At 46.2% G+C, this 16,949-nt stretch overlaps 11 non-coding genes across 11 annotated transcripts; all 11 read left to right on the forward strand.

The window, feature by feature from the left end:
• Positions 1-70: 70 nt before the first annotated feature.
• On the forward strand, positions 71-261 carry LOC142283938 (U2 spliceosomal RNA). The gene has a single exon (XR_012745511.1). It is a non-coding gene; the product is annotated as a U2 spliceosomal RNA (small nuclear RNA).
• A 1,387-nt stretch (positions 262-1,648) lies between these two features.
• LOC142283941 (U2 spliceosomal RNA) lies at positions 1,649-1,839 on the forward strand. Its single transcript, XR_012745513.1, has one exon. It is a non-coding gene; the product is annotated as a U2 spliceosomal RNA (small nuclear RNA).
• A 1,387-nt stretch (positions 1,840-3,226) lies between these two features.
• Positions 3,227-3,417, forward strand: LOC142283942 (U2 spliceosomal RNA). The gene has a single exon (XR_012745514.1). It is a non-coding gene; the product is annotated as a U2 spliceosomal RNA (small nuclear RNA).
• A 1,387-nt stretch (positions 3,418-4,804) lies between these two features.
• On the forward strand, positions 4,805-4,995 carry LOC142283943 (U2 spliceosomal RNA). The gene has a single exon (XR_012745515.1). It is a non-coding gene; the product is annotated as a U2 spliceosomal RNA (small nuclear RNA).
• Positions 4,996-6,382: 1,387 nt separating this feature from the next.
• Positions 6,383-6,573, forward strand: LOC142283944 (U2 spliceosomal RNA). Its single transcript, XR_012745516.1, has one exon. It is a non-coding gene; the product is annotated as a U2 spliceosomal RNA (small nuclear RNA).
• A 1,387-nt stretch (positions 6,574-7,960) lies between these two features.
• LOC142283945 (U2 spliceosomal RNA) lies at positions 7,961-8,151 on the forward strand. Its single transcript, XR_012745518.1, has one exon. It is a non-coding gene; the product is annotated as a U2 spliceosomal RNA (small nuclear RNA).
• Positions 8,152-9,538: 1,387 nt separating this feature from the next.
• Positions 9,539-9,729, forward strand: LOC142283946 (U2 spliceosomal RNA). Its single transcript, XR_012745519.1, has one exon. It is a non-coding gene; the product is annotated as a U2 spliceosomal RNA (small nuclear RNA).
• Positions 9,730-11,116: 1,387 nt separating this feature from the next.
• On the forward strand, positions 11,117-11,307 carry LOC142283947 (U2 spliceosomal RNA). Its single transcript, XR_012745520.1, has one exon. It is a non-coding gene; the product is annotated as a U2 spliceosomal RNA (small nuclear RNA).
• Positions 11,308-12,694: 1,387 nt separating this feature from the next.
• On the forward strand, positions 12,695-12,885 carry LOC142283948 (U2 spliceosomal RNA). Its single transcript, XR_012745521.1, has one exon. It is a non-coding gene; the product is annotated as a U2 spliceosomal RNA (small nuclear RNA).
• Positions 12,886-14,272: 1,387 nt separating this feature from the next.
• Positions 14,273-14,463, forward strand: LOC142283949 (U2 spliceosomal RNA). The gene has a single exon (XR_012745522.1). It is a non-coding gene; the product is annotated as a U2 spliceosomal RNA (small nuclear RNA).
• Positions 14,464-15,850: 1,387 nt separating this feature from the next.
• LOC142283951 (U2 spliceosomal RNA) lies at positions 15,851-16,041 on the forward strand. The gene has a single exon (XR_012745523.1). It is a non-coding gene; the product is annotated as a U2 spliceosomal RNA (small nuclear RNA).
• The last annotated feature ends 908 nt before the right edge of the window (positions 16,042-16,949 follow it).

Here is a 16,949-nt window from a genome sequence, read left to right on the forward strand (position 1 = left end):
TCGCTCTCTCTCCCTAAGATGTGTCCGGCATAGGCCAGGGTGCCACTCGAGGCCCAAACCAATTCTGGTTATCGCTTCTCGGCCTTTTGGCTAAGATCAAGTGTAGTATCTGTTCTTATCAGTTTAATATCTGATACGTCCCCTATCTGGGGACCATATATTAAATGGATTTTTAGAACAGGGAGATGGAAAAAGAGCTTGCTCTGTCCACTCCACGCATTGACCTGGTATTGCAGTACCTCCAGGAACGGTGCACCCCTTCTTAACCCAGTTTCCAAAAGCAGAACTCAATTCACCTGATTCATATTAGCCCGATTTAATGAATTGGAAGAAAGCATACGTCTTCATATGCACCTCAATTTGGCCCATTCACTTTTCACACTTCCTCCTTTTGTTTTTTATCTTTCACACTTTTGACTTTCTTTATTCATCCAAATAGCAAACTCATCACCACTCAACCTGACCAACTCGGCTATGTCCCCGTGCTGCAGTTCTCTGTCTTATCTAGATCATTTGCAATTGAATGGAATAGATCCCTTTTGGACAAAGTGGATTCACCTGCTGCTGCAGTGACCACAGGTGTGATAAGATCTAGAATTGGCATCTGGTGCGATCTCTCCGCTTCCACTCCAAAGAAAGTTACCTGTTTATTCCTATCATGCATTGGTTTTTGGGGTTTTCTTTGAGTAATGATGATCTCTTTAGTAGTCTGTTGGCGCCCTCTCCTGGAGGAATAGTTTGCTTGCTCTTGGACATTCTAAAAGAGAGGTCATGATAGACATTGAGCTTCTGAGCTCAATTGGGGACAGTCATGGGTGATGAATGTTTGCAACCTACTGCGAAGCCTCATACCGCAATATAAGGAACGTCAAATACTAAGAAAGGGCGGCCTATGAAAGAATTACTACTTTCAATAAGTACACTTAAACGGCTAATTGGGAATAGAAAAACTGTAAAAAGCCCTCTGAGAAAGCCCCCCTCTAACCTTTGATAGTAAGCTTTTCTGTAGTCTGCCTGTTGATGTATTTTCCGTTTGAACTGTGCACAACATGAAGAGACGGAACACTGGCGGCTTGTCACAATGCCCCCCGATGACATCACAATAGCGCTGCTGCCTAGAAAACAAGCTGCGCAGAAGAAGTTGTTCTTTGGGTGGGAGGGTGGGCTAGTGGAAGGAGGGGGCAATCTCTTTTTTTCCCGGGTGGTAGGGGGATGACAGGAGAAGGGAAGCGGGTGGTGAGAAAGGTACAGAGGGCAGGGTTTGGGGGCTGGGAAGGAAAGGGAAAAGATTAGGGTTTGGGGATGATGAAAGGGCTTTCTACGGGTAAGGATGGCAAAGGGTGGCAGTGACGGAAAGTCAGGCAACCTGTCCTGTCCGTCTTTTTGTATCGTGAATTGGAAAGACTGCAAGGGGGAGGGGAGTTGCTTGCGCCCTAAAGGAGGAGTTATTCAGATTCATTGCAGTGGGCGGCGGCTGCAAAACGCACCATTCTTCTTGTTTTTGCTCTGCAAAGCAGCCTTTTCAAGGGTTGGCTTGGGTGACAAAATGTCTTGTGTAGGCGTGGGTTTGTCTCCCTCTCGCTCTCTCTCCCTAAGATGTGTCCGGCATAGGCCAGGGTGCCACTCGAGGCCCAAACCAATTCTGGTTATCGCTTCTCGGCCTTTTGGCTAAGATCAAGTGTAGTATCTGTTCTTATCAGTTTAATATCTGATACGTCCCCTATCTGGGGACCATATATTAAATGGATTTTTAGAACAGGGAGATGGAAAAAGAGCTTGCTCTGTCCACTCCACGCATTGACCTGGTATTGCAGTACCTCCAGGAACGGTGCACCCCTTCTTAACCCAGTTTCCAAAAGCAGAACTCAATTCACCTGATTCATATTAGCCCGATTTAATGAATTGGAAGAAAGCATACGTCTTCATATGCACCTCAATTTGGCCCATTCACTTTTCACACTTCCTCCTTTTGTTTTTTATCTTTCACACTTTTGACTTTCTTTATTCATCCAAATAGCAAACTCATCACCACTCAACCTGACCAACTCGGCTATGTCCCCGTGCTGCAGTTCTCTGTCTTATCTAGATCATTTGCAATTGAATGGAATAGATCCCTTTTGGACAAAGTGGATTCACCTGCTGCTGCAGTGACCACAGGTGTGATAAGATCTAGAATTGGCATCTGGTGCGATCTCTCCGCTTCCACTCCAAAGAAAGTTACCTGTTTATTCCTATCATGCATTGGTTTTTGGGGTTTTCTTTGAGTAATGATGATCTCTTTAGTAGTCTGTTGGCGCCCTCTCCTGGAGGAATAGTTTGCTTGCTCTTGGACATTCTAAAAGAGAGGTCATGATAGACATTGAGCTTCTGAGCACAATTGGGGACAGTCATGGGTGATGAATGTTTGCAACCTACTGCGAAGCCTCATACCGCAATATAAGGAACGTCAAATACTAAGAAAGGGCGGCCTATGAAAGAATTACTACTTTCAATAAGTACACTTAAACGGCTAATTGGGAATAGAAAAACTGTAAAAAGCCCTCTGAGAAAGCCCCCCTCTAACCTTTGATAGTAAGCTTTTCTGTAGTCTGCCTGTTGATGTATTTTCCGTTTGAACTGTGCACAACATGAAGAGACGGAACACTGGCGGCTTGTCACAATGCCCCCCGATGACATCACAATAGCGCTGCTGCCTAGAAAACAAGCTGCGCAGAAGAAGTTGTTCTTTGGGTGGGAGGGTGGGCTAGTGGAAGGAGGGGGCAATCTCTTTTTTTCCCGGGTGGTAGGGGGATGACAGGAGAAGGGAAGCGGGTGGTGAGAAAGGTACAGAGGGCAGGGTTTGGGGGCTGGGAAGGAAAGGGAAAAGATTAGGGTTTGGGGATGATGAAAGGGCTTTCTACGGGTAAGGATGGCAAAGGGTGGCAGTGACGGAAAGTCAGGCAACCTGTCCTGTCCGTCTTTTTGTATCGTGAATTGGAAAGACTGCAAGGGGGAGGGGAGTTGCTTGCGCCCTAAAGGAGGAGTTATTCAGATTCATTGCAGTGGGCGGCGGCTGCAAAACGCACCATTCTTCTTGTTTTTGCTCTGCAAAGCAGCCTTTTCAAGGGTTGGCTTGGGTGACAAAATGTCTTGTGTAGGCGTGGGTTTGTCTCCCTCTCGCTCTCTCTCCCTAAGATGTGTCCGGCATAGGCCAGGGTGCCACTCGAGGCCCAAACCAATTCTGGTTATCGCTTCTCGGCCTTTTGGCTAAGATCAAGTGTAGTATCTGTTCTTATCAGTTTAATATCTGATACGTCCCCTATCTGGGGACCATATATTAAATGGATTTTTAGAACAGGGAGATGGAAAAAGAGCTTGCTCTGTCCACTCCACGCATTGACCTGGTATTGCAGTACCTCCAGGAACGGTGCACCCCTTCTTAACCCAGTTTCCAAAAGCAGAACTCAATTCACCTGATTCATATTAGCCCGATTTAATGAATTGGAAGAAAGCATACGTCTTCATATGCACCTCAATTTGGCCCATTCACTTTTCACACTTCCTCCTTTTGTTTTTTATCTTTCACACTTTTGACTTTCTTTATTCATCCAAATAGCAAACTCATCACCACTCAACCTGACCAACTCGGCTATGTCCCCGTGCTGCAGTTCTCTGTCTTATCTAGATCATTTGCAATTGAATGGAATAGATCCCTTTTGGACAAAGTGGATTCACCTGCTGCTGCAGTGACCACAGGTGTGATAAGATCTAGAATTGGCATCTGGTGCGATCTCTCCGCTTCCACTCCAAAGAAAGTTACCTGTTTATTCCTATCATGCATTGGTTTTTGGGGTTTTCTTTGAGTAATGATGATCTCTTTAGTAGTCTGTTGGCGCCCTCTCCTGGAGGAATAGTTTGCTTGCTCTTGGACATTCTAAAAGAGAGGTCATGATAGACATTGAGCTTCTGAGCTCAATTGGGGACAGTCATGGGTGATGAATGTTTGCAACCTACTGCGAAGCCTCATACCGCAATATAAGGAACGTCAAATACTAAGAAAGGGCGGCCTATGAAAGAATTACTACTTTCAATAAGTACACTTAAACGGCTAATTGGGAATAGAAAAACTGTAAAAAGCCCTCTGAGAAAGCCCCCCTCTAACCTTTGATAGTAAGCTTTTCTGTAGTCTGCCTGTTGATGTATTTTCCGTTTGAACTGTGCACAACATGAAGAGACGGAACACTGGCGGCTTGTCACAATGCCCCCCGATGACATCACAATAGCGCTGCTGCCTAGAAAACAAGCTGCGCAGAAGAAGTTGTTCTTTGGGTGGGAGGGTGGGCTAGTGGAAGGAGGGGGCAATCTCTTTTTTTCCCGGGTGGTAGGGGGATGACAGGAGAAGGGAAGCGGGTGGTGAGAAAGGTACAGAGGGCAGGGTTTGGGGGCTGGGAAGGAAAGGGAAAAGATTAGGGTTTGGGGATGATGAAAGGGCTTTCTACGGGTAAGGATGGCAAAGGGTGGCAGTGACGGAAAGTCAGGCAACCTGTCCTGTCCGTCTTTTTGTATCGTGAATTGGAAAGACTGCAAGGGGGAGGGGAGTTGCTTGCGCCCTAAAGGAGGAGTTATTCAGATTCATTGCAGTGGGCGGCGGCTGCAAAACGCACCATTCTTCTTGTTTTTGCTCTGCAAAGCAGCCTTTTCAAGGGTTGGCTTGGGTGACAAAATGTCTTGTGTAGGCGTGGGTTTGTCTCCCTCTCGCTCTCTCTCCCTAAGATGTGTCCGGCATAGGCCAGGGTGCCACTCGAGGCCCAAACCAATTCTGGTTATCGCTTCTCGGCCTTTTGGCTAAGATCAAGTGTAGTATCTGTTCTTATCAGTTTAATATCTGATACGTCCCCTATCTGGGGACCATATATTAAATGGATTTTTAGAACAGGGAGATGGAAAAAGAGCTTGCTCTGTCCACTCCACGCATTGACCTGGTATTGCAGTACCTCCAGGAACGGTGCACCCCTTCTTAACCCAGTTTCCAAAAGCAGAACTCAATTCACCTGATTCATATTAGCCCGATTTAATGAATTGGAAGAAAGCATACGTCTTCATATGCACCTCAATTTGGCCCATTCACTTTTCACACTTCCTCCTTTTGTTTTTTATCTTTCACACTTTTGACTTTCTTTATTCATCCAAATAGCAAACTCATCACCACTCAACCTGACCAACTCGGCTATGTCCCCGTGCTGCAGTTCTCTGTCTTATCTAGATCATTTGCAATTGAATGGAATAGATCCCTTTTGGACAAAGTGGATTCACCTGCTGCTGCAGTGACCACAGGTGTGATAAGATCTAGAATTGGCATCTGGTGCGATCTCTCCGCTTCCACTCCAAAGAAAGTTACCTGTTTATTCCTATCATGCATTGGTTTTTGGGGTTTTCTTTGAGTAATGATGATCTCTTTAGTAGTCTGTTGGCGCCCTCTCCTGGAGGAATAGTTTGCTTGCTCTTGGACATTCTAAAAGAGAGGTCATGATAGACATTGAGCTTCTGAGCTCAATTGGGGACAGTCATGGGTGATGAATGTTTGCAACCTACTGCGAAGCCTCATACCGCAATATAAGGAACGTCAAATACTAAGAAAGGGCGGCCTATGAAAGAATTACTACTTTCAATAAGTACACTTAAACGGCTAATTGGGAATAGAAAAACTGTAAAAAGCCCTCTGAGAAAGCCCCCCTCTAACCTTTGATAGTAAGCTTTTCTGTAGTCTGCCTGTTGATGTATTTTCCGTTTGAACTGTGCACAACATGAAGAGACGGAACACTGGCGGCTTGTCACAATGCCCCCCGATGACATCACAATAGCGCTGCTGCCTAGAAAACAAGCTGCGCAGAAGAAGTTGTTCTTTGGGTGGGAGGGTGGGCTAGTGGAAGGAGGGGGCAATCTCTTTTTTTCCCGGGTGGTAGGGGGATGACAGGAGAAGGGAAGCGGGTGGTGAGAAAGGTACAGAGGGCAGGGTTTGGGGGCTGGGAAGGAAAGGGAAAAGATTAGGGTTTGGGGATGATGAAAGGGCTTTCTACGGGTAAGGATGGCAAAGGGTGGCAGTGACGGAAAGTCAGGCAACCTGTCCTGTCCGTCTTTTTGTATCGTGAATTGGAAAGACTGCAAGGGGGAGGGGAGTTGCTTGCGCCCTAAAGGAGGAGTTATTCAGATTCATTGCAGTGGGCGGCGGCTGCAAAACGCACCATTCTTCTTGTTTTTGCTCTGCAAAGCAGCCTTTTCAAGGGTTGGCTTGGGTGACAAAATGTCTTGTGTAGGCGTGGGTTTGTCTCCCTCTCGCTCTCTCTCCCTAAGATGTGTCCGGCATAGGCCAGGGTGCCACTCGAGGCCCAAACCAATTCTGGTTATCGCTTCTCGGCCTTTTGGCTAAGATCAAGTGTAGTATCTGTTCTTATCAGTTTAATATCTGATACGTCCCCTATCTGGGGACCATATATTAAATGGATTTTTAGAACAGGGAGATGGAAAAAGAGCTTGCTCTGTCCACTCCACGCATTGACCTGGTATTGCAGTACCTCCAGGAACGGTGCACCCCTTCTTAACCCAGTTTCCAAAAGCAGAACTCAATTCACCTGATTCATATTAGCCCGATTTAATGAATTGGAAGAAAGCATACGTCTTCATATGCACCTCAATTTGGCCCATTCACTTTTCACACTTCCTCCTTTTGTTTTTTATCTTTCACACTTTTGACTTTCTTTATTCATCCAAATAGCAAACTCATCACCACTCAACCTGACCAACTCGGCTATGTCCCCGTGCTGCAGTTCTCTGTCTTATCTAGATCATTTGCAATTGAATGGAATAGATCCCTTTTGGACAAAGTGGATTCACCTGCTGCTGCAGTGACCACAGGTGTGATAAGATCTAGAATTGGCATCTGGTGCGATCTCTCCGCTTCCACTCCAAAGAAAGTTACCTGTTTATTCCTATCATGCATTGGTTTTTGGGGTTTTCTTTGAGTAATGATGATCTCTTTAGTAGTCTGTTGGCGCCCTCTCCTGGAGGAATAGTTTGCTTGCTCTTGGACATTCTAAAAGAGAGGTCATGATAGACATTGAGCTTCTGAGCTCAATTGGGGACAGTCATGGGTGATGAATGTTTGCAACCTACTGCGAAGCCTCATACCGCAATATAAGGAACGTCAAATACTAAGAAAGGGCGGCCTATGAAAGAATTACTACTTTCAATAAGTACACTTAAACGGCTAATTGGGAATAGAAAAACTGTAAAAAGCCCTCTGAGAAAGCCCCCCTCTAACCTTTGATAGTAAGCTTTTCTGTAGTCTGCCTGTTGATGTATTTTCCGTTTGAACTGTGCACAACATGAAGAGACGGAACACTGGCGGCTTGTCACAATGCCCCCCGATGACATCACAATAGCGCTGCTGCCTAGAAAACAAGCTGCGCAGAAGAAGTTGTTCTTTGGGTGGGAGGGTGGGCTAGTGGAAGGAGGGGGCAATCTCTTTTTTTCCCGGGTGGTAGGGGGATGACAGGAGAAGGGAAGCGGGTGGTGAGAAAGGTACAGAGGGCAGGGTTTGGGGGCTGGGAAGGAAAGGGAAAAGATTAGGGTTTGGGGATGATGAAAGGGCTTTCTACGGGTAAGGATGGCAAAGGGTGGCAGTGACGGAAAGTCAGGCAACCTGTCCTGTCCGTCTTTTTGTATCGTGAATTGGAAAGACTGCAAGGGGGAGGGGAGTTGCTTGCGCCCTAAAGGAGGAGTTATTCAGATTCATTGCAGTGGGCGGCGGCTGCAAAACGCACCATTCTTCTTGTTTTTGCTCTGCAAAGCAGCCTTTTCAAGGGTTGGCTTGGGTGACAAAATGTCTTGTGTAGGCGTGGGTTTGTCTCCCTCTCGCTCTCTCTCCCTAAGATGTGTCCGGCATAGGCCAGGGTGCCACTCGAGGCCCAAACCAATTCTGGTTATCGCTTCTCGGCCTTTTGGCTAAGATCAAGTGTAGTATCTGTTCTTATCAGTTTAATATCTGATACGTCCCCTATCTGGGGACCATATATTAAATGGATTTTTAGAACAGGGAGATGGAAAAAGAGCTTGCTCTGTCCACTCCACGCATTGACCTGGTATTGCAGTACCTCCAGGAACGGTGCACCCCTTCTTAACCCAGTTTCCAAAAGCAGAACTCAATTCACCTGATTCATATTAGCCCGATTTAATGAATTGGAAGAAAGCATACGTCTTCATATGCACCTCAATTTGGCCCATTCACTTTTCACACTTCCTCCTTTTGTTTTTTATCTTTCACACTTTTGACTTTCTTTATTCATCCAAATAGCAAACTCATCACCACTCAACCTGACCAACTCGGCTATGTCCCCGTGCTGCAGTTCTCTGTCTTATCTAGATCATTTGCAATTGAATGGAATAGATCCCTTTTGGACAAAGTGGATTCACCTGCTGCTGCAGTGACCACAGGTGTGATAAGATCTAGAATTGGCATCTGGTGCGATCTCTCCGCTTCCACTCCAAAGAAAGTTACCTGTTTATTCCTATCATGCATTGGTTTTTGGGGTTTTCTTTGAGTAATGATGATCTCTTTAGTAGTCTGTTGGCGCCCTCTCCTGGAGGAATAGTTTGCTTGCTCTTGGACATTCTAAAAGAGAGGTCATGATAGACATTGAGCTTCTGAGCACAATTGGGGACAGTCATGGGTGATGAATGTTTGCAACCTACTGCGAAGCCTCATACCGCAATATAAGGAACGTCAAATACTAAGAAAGGGCGGCCTATGAAAGAATTACTACTTTCAATAAGTACACTTAAACGGCTAATTGGGAATAGAAAAACTGTAAAAAGCCCTCTGAGAAAGCCCCCCTCTAACCTTTGATAGTAAGCTTTTCTGTAGTCTGCCTGTTGATGTATTTTCCGTTTGAACTGTGCACAACATGAAGAGACGGAACACTGGCGGCTTGTCACAATGCCCCCCGATGACATCACAATAGCGCTGCTGCCTAGAAAACAAGCTGCGCAGAAGAAGTTGTTCTTTGGGTGGGAGGGTGGGCTAGTGGAAGGAGGGGGCAATCTCTTTTTTTCCCGGGTGGTAGGGGGATGACAGGAGAAGGGAAGCGGGTGGTGAGAAAGGTACAGAGGGCAGGGTTTGGGGGCCTGGAAGGAAAGGGAAAAGATTAGGGTTTGGGGATGATGAAAGGGCTTTCTACGGGTAAGGATGGCAAAGGGTGGCAGTGACGGAAAGTCAGGCAACCTGTCCTGTCCGTCTTTTTGTATCGTGAATTGGAAAGACTGCAAGGGGGAGGGGAGTTGCTTGCGCCCTAAAGGAGGAGTTATTCAGATTCATTGCAGTGGGCGGCGGCTGCAAAACGCACCATTCTTCTTGTTTTTGCTCTGCAAAGCAGCCTTTTCAAGGGTTGGCTTGGGTGACAAAATGTCTTGTGTAGGCGTGGGTTTGTCTCCCTCTCGCTCTCTCTCCCTAAGATGTGTCCGGCATAGGCCAGGGTGCCACTCGAGGCCCAAACCAATTCTGGTTATCGCTTCTCGGCCTTTTGGCTAAGATCAAGTGTAGTATCTGTTCTTATCAGTTTAATATCTGATACGTCCCCTATCTGGGGACCATATATTAAATGGATTTTTAGAACAGGGAGATGGAAAAAGAGCTTGCTCTGTCCACTCCACGCATTGACCTGGTATTGCAGTACCTCCAGGAACGGTGCACCCCTTCTTAACCCAGTTTCCAAAAGCAGAACTCAATTCACCTGATTCATATTAGCCCGATTTAATGAATTGGAAGAAAGCATACGTCTTCATATGCACCTCAATTTGGCCCATTCACTTTTCACACTTCCTCCTTTTGTTTTTTATCTTTCACACTTTTGACTTTCTTTATTCATCCAAATAGCAAACTCATCACCACTCAACCTGACCAACTCGGCTATGTCCCCGTGCTGCAGTTCTCTGTCTTATCTAGATCATTTGCAATTGAATGGAATAGATCCCTTTTGGACAAAGTGGATTCACCTGCTGCTGCAGTGACCACAGGTGTGATAAGATCTAGAATTGGCATCTGGTGCGATCTCTCCGCTTCCACTCCAAAGAAAGTTACCTGTTTATTCCTATCATGCATTGGTTTTTGGGGTTTTCTTTGAGTAATGATGATCTCTTTAGTAGTCTGTTGGCGCCCTCTCCTGGAGGAATAGTTTGCTTGCTCTTGGACATTCTAAAAGAGAGGTCATGATAGACATTGAGCTTCTGAGCTCAATTGGGGACAGTCATGGGTGATGAATGTTTGCAACCTACTGCGAAGCCTCATACCGCAATATAAGGAACGTCAAATACTAAGAAAGGGCGGCCTATGAAAGAATTACTACTTTCAATAAGTACACTTAAACGGCTAATTGGGAATAGAAAAACTGTAAAAAGCCCTCTGAGAAAGCCCCCCTCTAACCTTTGATAGTAAGCTTTTCTGTAGTCTGCCTGTTGATGTATTTTCCGTTTGAACTGTGCACAACATGAAGAGACGGAACACTGGCGGCTTGTCACAATGCCCCCCGATGACATCACAATAGCGCTGCTGCCTAGAAAACAAGCTGCGCAGAAGAAGTTGTTCTTTGGGTGGGAGGGTGGGCTAGTGGAAGGAGGGGGCAATCTCTTTTTTTCCCGGGTGGTAGGGGGATGACAGGAGAAGGGAAGCGGGTGGTGAGAAAGGTACAGAGGGCAGGGTTTGGGGGCTGGGAAGGAAAGGGAAAAGATTAGGGTTTGGGGATGATGAAAGGGCTTTCTACGGGTAAGGATGGCAAAGGGTGGCAGTGACGGAAAGTCAGGCAACCTGTCCTGTCCGTCTTTTTGTATCGTGAATTGGAAAGACTGCAAGGGGGAGGGGAGTTGCTTGCGCCCTAAAGGAGGAGTTATTCAGATTCATTGCAGTGGGCGGCGGCTGCAAAACGCACCATTCTTCTTGTTTTTGCTCTGCAAAGCAGCCTTTTCAAGGGTTGGCTTGGGTGACAAAATGTCTTGTGTAGGCGTGGGTTTGTCTCCCTCTCGCTCTCTCTCCCTAAGATGTGTCCGGCATAGGCCAGGGTGCCACTCGAGGCCCAAACCAATTCTGGTTATCGCTTCTCGGCCTTTTGGCTAAGATCAAGTGTAGTATCTGTTCTTATCAGTTTAATATCTGATACGTCCCCTATCTGGGGACCATATATTAAATGGATTTTTAGAACAGGGAGATGGAAAAAGAGCTTGCTCTGTCCACTCCACGCATTGACCTGGTATTGCAGTACCTCCAGGAACGGTGCACCCCTTCTTAACCCAGTTTCCAAAAGCAGAACTCAATTCACCTGATTCATATTAGCCCGATTTAATGAATTGGAAGAAAGCATACGTCTTCATATGCACCTCAATTTGGCCCATTCACTTTTCACACTTCCTCCTTTTGTTTTTTATCTTTCACACTTTTGACTTTCTTTATTCATCCAAATAGCAAACTCATCACCACTCAACCTGACCAACTCGGCTATGTCCCCGTGCTGCAGTTCTCTGTCTTATCTAGATCATTTGCAATTGAATGGAATAGATCCCTTTTGGACAAAGTGGATTCACCTGCTGCTGCAGTGACCACAGGTGTGATAAGATCTAGAATTGGCATCTGGTGCGATCTCTCCGCTTCCACTCCAAAGAAAGTTACCTGTTTATTCCTATCATGCATTGGTTTTTGGGGTTTTCTTTGAGTAATGATGATCTCTTTAGTAGTCTGTTGGCGCCCTCTCCTGGAGGAATAGTTTGCTTGCTCTTGGACATTCTAAAAGAGAGGTCATGATAGACATTGAGCTTCTGAGCTCAATTGGGGACAGTCATGGGTGATGAATGTTTGCAACCTACTGCGAAGCCTCATACCGCAATATAAGGAACGTCAAATACTAAGAAAGGGCGGCCTATGAAAGAATTACTACTTTCAATAAGTACACTTAAACGGCTAATTGGGAATAGAAAAACTGTAAAAAGCCCTCTGAGAAAGCCCCCCTCTAACCTTTGATAGTAAGCTTTTCTGTAGTCTGCCTGTTGATGTATTTTCCGTTTGAACTGTGCACAACATGAAGAGACGGAACACTGGCGGCTTGTCACAATGCCCCCCGATGACATCACAATAGCGCTGCTGCCTAGAAAACAAGCTGCGCAGAAGAAGTTGTTCTTTGGGTGGAAGGGTGGGCTAGTGGAAGGAGGGGGCAATCTCTTTTTTTCCCGGGTGGTAGGGGGATGACAGGAGAAGGGAAGCGGGTGGTGAGAAAGGTACAGAGGGCAGGGTTTGGGGGCTGGGAAGGAAAGGGAAAAGATTAGGGTTTGGGGATGATGAAAGGGCTTTCTACGGGTAAGGATGGCAAAGGGTGGCAGTGACGGAAAGTCAGGCAACCTGTCCTGTCCGTCTTTTTGTATCGTGAATTGGAAAGACTGCAAGGGGGAGGGGAGTTGCTTGCGCCCTAAAGGAGGAGTTATTCAGATTCATTGCAGTGGGCGGCGGCTGCAAAACGCACCATTCTTCTTGTTTTTGCTCTGCAAAGCAGCCTTTTCAAGGGTTGGCTTGGGTGACAAAATGTCTTGTGTAGGCGTGGGTTTGTCTCCCTCTCGCTCTCTCTCCCTAAGATGTGTCCGGCATAGGCCAGGGTGCCACTCGAGGCCCAAACCAATTCTGGTTATCGCTTCTCGGCCTTTTGGCTAAGATCAAGTGTAGTATCTGTTCTTATCAGTTTAATATCTGATACGTCCCCTATCTGGGGACCATATATTAAATGGATTTTTAGAACAGGGAGATGGAAAAAGAGCTTGCTCTGTCCACTCCACGCATTGACCTGGTATTGCAGTACCTCCAGGAACGGTGCACCCCTTCTTAACCCAGTTTCCAAAAGCAGAACTCAATTCACCTGATTCATATTAGCCCGATTTAATGAATTGGAAGAAAGCATACGTCTTCATATGCACCTCAATTTGGCCCATTCACTTTTCACACTTCCTCCTTTTGTTTTTTATCTTTCACACTTTTGACTTTCTTTATTCATCCAAATAGCAAACTCATCACCACTCAACCTGACCAACTCGGCTATGTCCCCGTGCTGCAGTTCTCTGTCTTATCTAGATCATTTGCAATTGAATGGAATAGATCCCTTTTGGACAAAGTGGATTCACCTGCTGCTGCAGTGACCACAGGTGTGATAAGATCTAGAATTGGCATCTGGTGCGATCTCTCCGCTTCCACTCCAAAGAAAGTTACCTGTTTATTCCTATCATGCATTGGTTTTTGGGGTTTTCTTTGAGTAATGATGATCTCTTTAGTAGTCTGTTGGCGCCCTCTCCTGGAGGAATAGTTTGCTTGCTCTTGGACATTCTAAAAGAGAGGTCATGATAGACATTGAGCTTCTGAGCTCAATTGGGGACAGTCATGGGTGATGAATGTTTGCAACCTGCTGCAAAGCCTCATACCGCAATATAAGGAACGTCAAATACTAAGAAAGGGCGGCCTATGAAAGAATTACTACTTTCAATAAGTACACTTAAACGGCTAATTGGGAATAGAAAAACTGTAAAAAGCCCTCTGAGAAAGCCCCCCTCTAACCTTTGATAGTAAGCTTTTCTGTAGTCTGCCTGTTGATGTATTTTCCGTTTGAACTGTGCACAACATGAAGAGACGGAACACTGGCGGCTTGTCACAATGCCCCCCGATGACATCACAATAGCGCTGCTGCCTAGAAAACAAGCTGCGCAGAAGAAGTTGTTCTTTGGGTGGGAGGGTGGGCTAGTGGAAGGAGGGGGCAATCTCTTTTTTTCCCGGGTGGTAGGGGGATGACAGGAGAAGGGAAGCGGGTGGTGAGAAAGGTACAGAGGGCAGGGTTTGGGGGCTGGGAAGGAAAGGGAAAAGATTAGGGTTTGGGGATGATGAAAGGGCTTTCTACGGGTAAGGATGGCAAAGGGTGGCAGTGACGGAAAGTCAGGCAACCTGTCCTGTCCGTCTTTTTGTATCGTGAATTGGAAAGACTGCAAGGGGGAGGGGAGTTGCTTGCGCCCTAAAGGAGGAGTTATTCAGATTCATTGCAGTGGGCGGCGGCTGCAAAACGCACCATTCTTCTTGTTTTTGCTCTGCAAAGCAGCCTTTTCAAGGGTTGGCTTGGGTGACAAAATGTCTTGTGTAGGCGTGGGTTTGTCTCCCTCTCGCTCTCTCTCCCTAAGATGTGTCCGGCATAGGCCAGGGTGCCACTCGAGGCCCAAACCAATTCTGGTTATCGCTTCTCGGCCTTTTGGCTAAGATCAAGTGTAGTATCTGTTCTTATCAGTTTAATATCTGATACGTCCCCTATCTGGGGACCATATATTAAATGGATTTTTAGAACAGGGAGATGGAAAAAGAGCTTGCTCTGTCCACTCCACGCATTGACCTGGTATTGCAGTACCTCCAGGAACGGTGCACCCCTTCTTAACCCAGTTTCCAAAAGCAGAACTCAATTCACCTGATTCATATTAGCCCGATTTAATGAATTGGAAGAAAGCATACGTCTTCATATGCACCTCAATTTGGCCCATTCACTTTTCACACTTCCTCCTTTTGTTTTTTATCTTTCACACTTTTGACTTTCTTTATTCATCCAAATAGCAAACTCATCACCACTCAACCTGACCAACTCGGCTATGTCCCCGTGCTGCAGTTCTCTGTCTTATCTAGATCATTTGCAATTGAATGGAATAGATCCCTTTTGGACAAAGTGGATTCACCTGCTGCTGCAGTGACCACAGGTGTGATAAGATCTAGAATTGGCATCTGGTGCGATCTCTCCGCTTCCACTCCAAAGAAAGTTACCTGTTTATTCCTATCATGCATTGGTTTTTGGGGTTTTCTTTGAGTAATGATGATCTCTTTAGTAGTCTGTTGGCGCCCTCTCCTGGAGGAATAGTTTGCTTGCTCTTGGACATTCTAAAAGAGAGGTCATGATAGACATTGAGCTTCTGAGCTCAATTGGGGACAGTCATGGGTGATGAATGTTTGCAACCTACTGCGAAGCCTCATACCGCAATATAAGGAACGTCAAATACTAAGAAAGGGCGGCCTATGAAAGAATTACTACTTTCAATAAGTACACTTAAACGGCTAATTGGGAATAGAAAAACTGTAAAAAGCCCTCTGAGAAAGCCCCCCTCTAACCTTTGATAGTAAGCTTTTCTGTAGTCTGCCTGTTGATGTATTTTCCGTTTGAACTGTGCACAACATGAAGAGACGGAACACTGGCGGCTTGTCACAATGCCCCCCGATGACATCACAATAGCGCTGCTGCCTAGAAAACAAGCTGCGCAGAAGAAGTTGTTCTTTGGGTGGGAGGGTGGGCTAGTGGAAGGAGGGGGCAATCTCTTTTTTTCCCGGGTGGTAGGGGGATGACAGGAGAAGGGAAGCGGGTGGTGAGAAAGGTACAGAGGGCAGGGTTTGGGGGCTGGGAAGGAAAGGGAAAAGATTAGGGTTTGGGGATGATGAAAGGGCTTTCTACGGGTAAGGATGGCAAAGGGTGGCAGTGACGGAAAGTCAGGCAACCTGTCCTGTCCGTCTTTTTGTATCGTGAATTGGAAAGACTGCAAGGGGGAGGGGAGTTGCTTGCGCCCTAAAGGAGGAGTTATTCAGATTCATTGCAGTGGGCGGCGGCTGCAAAACGCACCATTCTTCTTGTTTTTGCTCTGCAAAGCAGCCTTTTCAAGGGTTGGCTTGGGTGACAAAATGTCTTGTGTAGGCGTGGGTTTGTCTCCCTCTCGCTCTCTCTCCCTAAGATGTGTCCGGCATAGGCCAGGGTGCCACTCGAGGCCCAAACCAATTCTGGTTATCGCTTCTCGGCCTTTTGGCTAAGATCAAGTGTAGTATCTGTTCTTATCAGTTTAATATCTGATACGTCCCCTATCTGGGGACCATATATTAAATGGATTTTTAGAACAGGGAGATGGAAAAAGAGCTTGCTCTGTCCACTCCACGCATTGACCTGGTATTGCAGTACCTCCAGGAACGGTGCACCCCTTCTTAACCCAGTTTCCAAAAGCAGAACTCAATTCACCTGATTCATATTAGCCCGATTTAATGAATTGGAAGAAAGCATACGTCTTCATATGCACCTCAATTTGGCCCATTCACTTTTCACACTTCCTCCTTTTGTTTTTTATCTTTCACACTTTTGACTTTCTTTATTCATCCAAATAGCAAACTCATCACCACTCAACCTGACCAACTCGGCTATGTCCCCGTGCTGCAGTTCTCTGTCTTATCTAGATCATTTGCAATTGAATGGAATAGATCCCTTTTGGACAAAGTGGATTCACCTGCTGCTGCAGTGACCACAGGTGTGATAAGATCTAGAATTGGCATCTGGTGCGATCTCTCCGCTTCCACTCCAAAGAAAGTTACCTGTTTATTCCTATCATGCATTGGTTTTTGGGGTTTTCTTTGAGTAATGATGATCTCTTTAGTAGAGATGAGCGAACCGGTCCCGGTTCGGCTCGAGGCGGTTCGCCGAACGGGGGGTCTGGCTCGAGTTCGGCTCGTCGAACGTTCGACGAACCGAACTCGAGCCCATAGGAAACAATGGCAGGCAATCACAAACACAGTAAAACACCTAGAAAACACCCTGAAAGGTGTCCAAAAGGTGACAAACAACTCACAACATAACACAAACACATGGGAAAGTGACAAGGACATATACTCATGTGAAAACAAAACAGCTGGACAAGGAAAAAGAGGGAGACACACAGATATATGAGTATATGCAAAGAAACATCGATTCCATTATTGTGCAACTTGAGCCCTGCTCATTTTAGGCTTCCAATCTGGATAAATTGCCTGAGCTCGCCACGTACGCCTTGAGGATCTTGTCGTGTCCTGCAGCCAGCGTTCTCTCGGAACCTGTCTTCAGTGCTGCTGGGGGTCTGCTGGC

The sequence above is a fragment of the Anomaloglossus baeobatrachus genome, unplaced genomic scaffold (genome assembly GCF_048569485.1).
Source record: "Anomaloglossus baeobatrachus isolate aAnoBae1 unplaced genomic scaffold, aAnoBae1.hap1 Scaffold_560, whole genome shotgun sequence".
Classification (NCBI taxonomy): Eukaryota; Metazoa; Chordata; class Amphibia; order Anura; family Aromobatidae; genus Anomaloglossus; species Anomaloglossus baeobatrachus.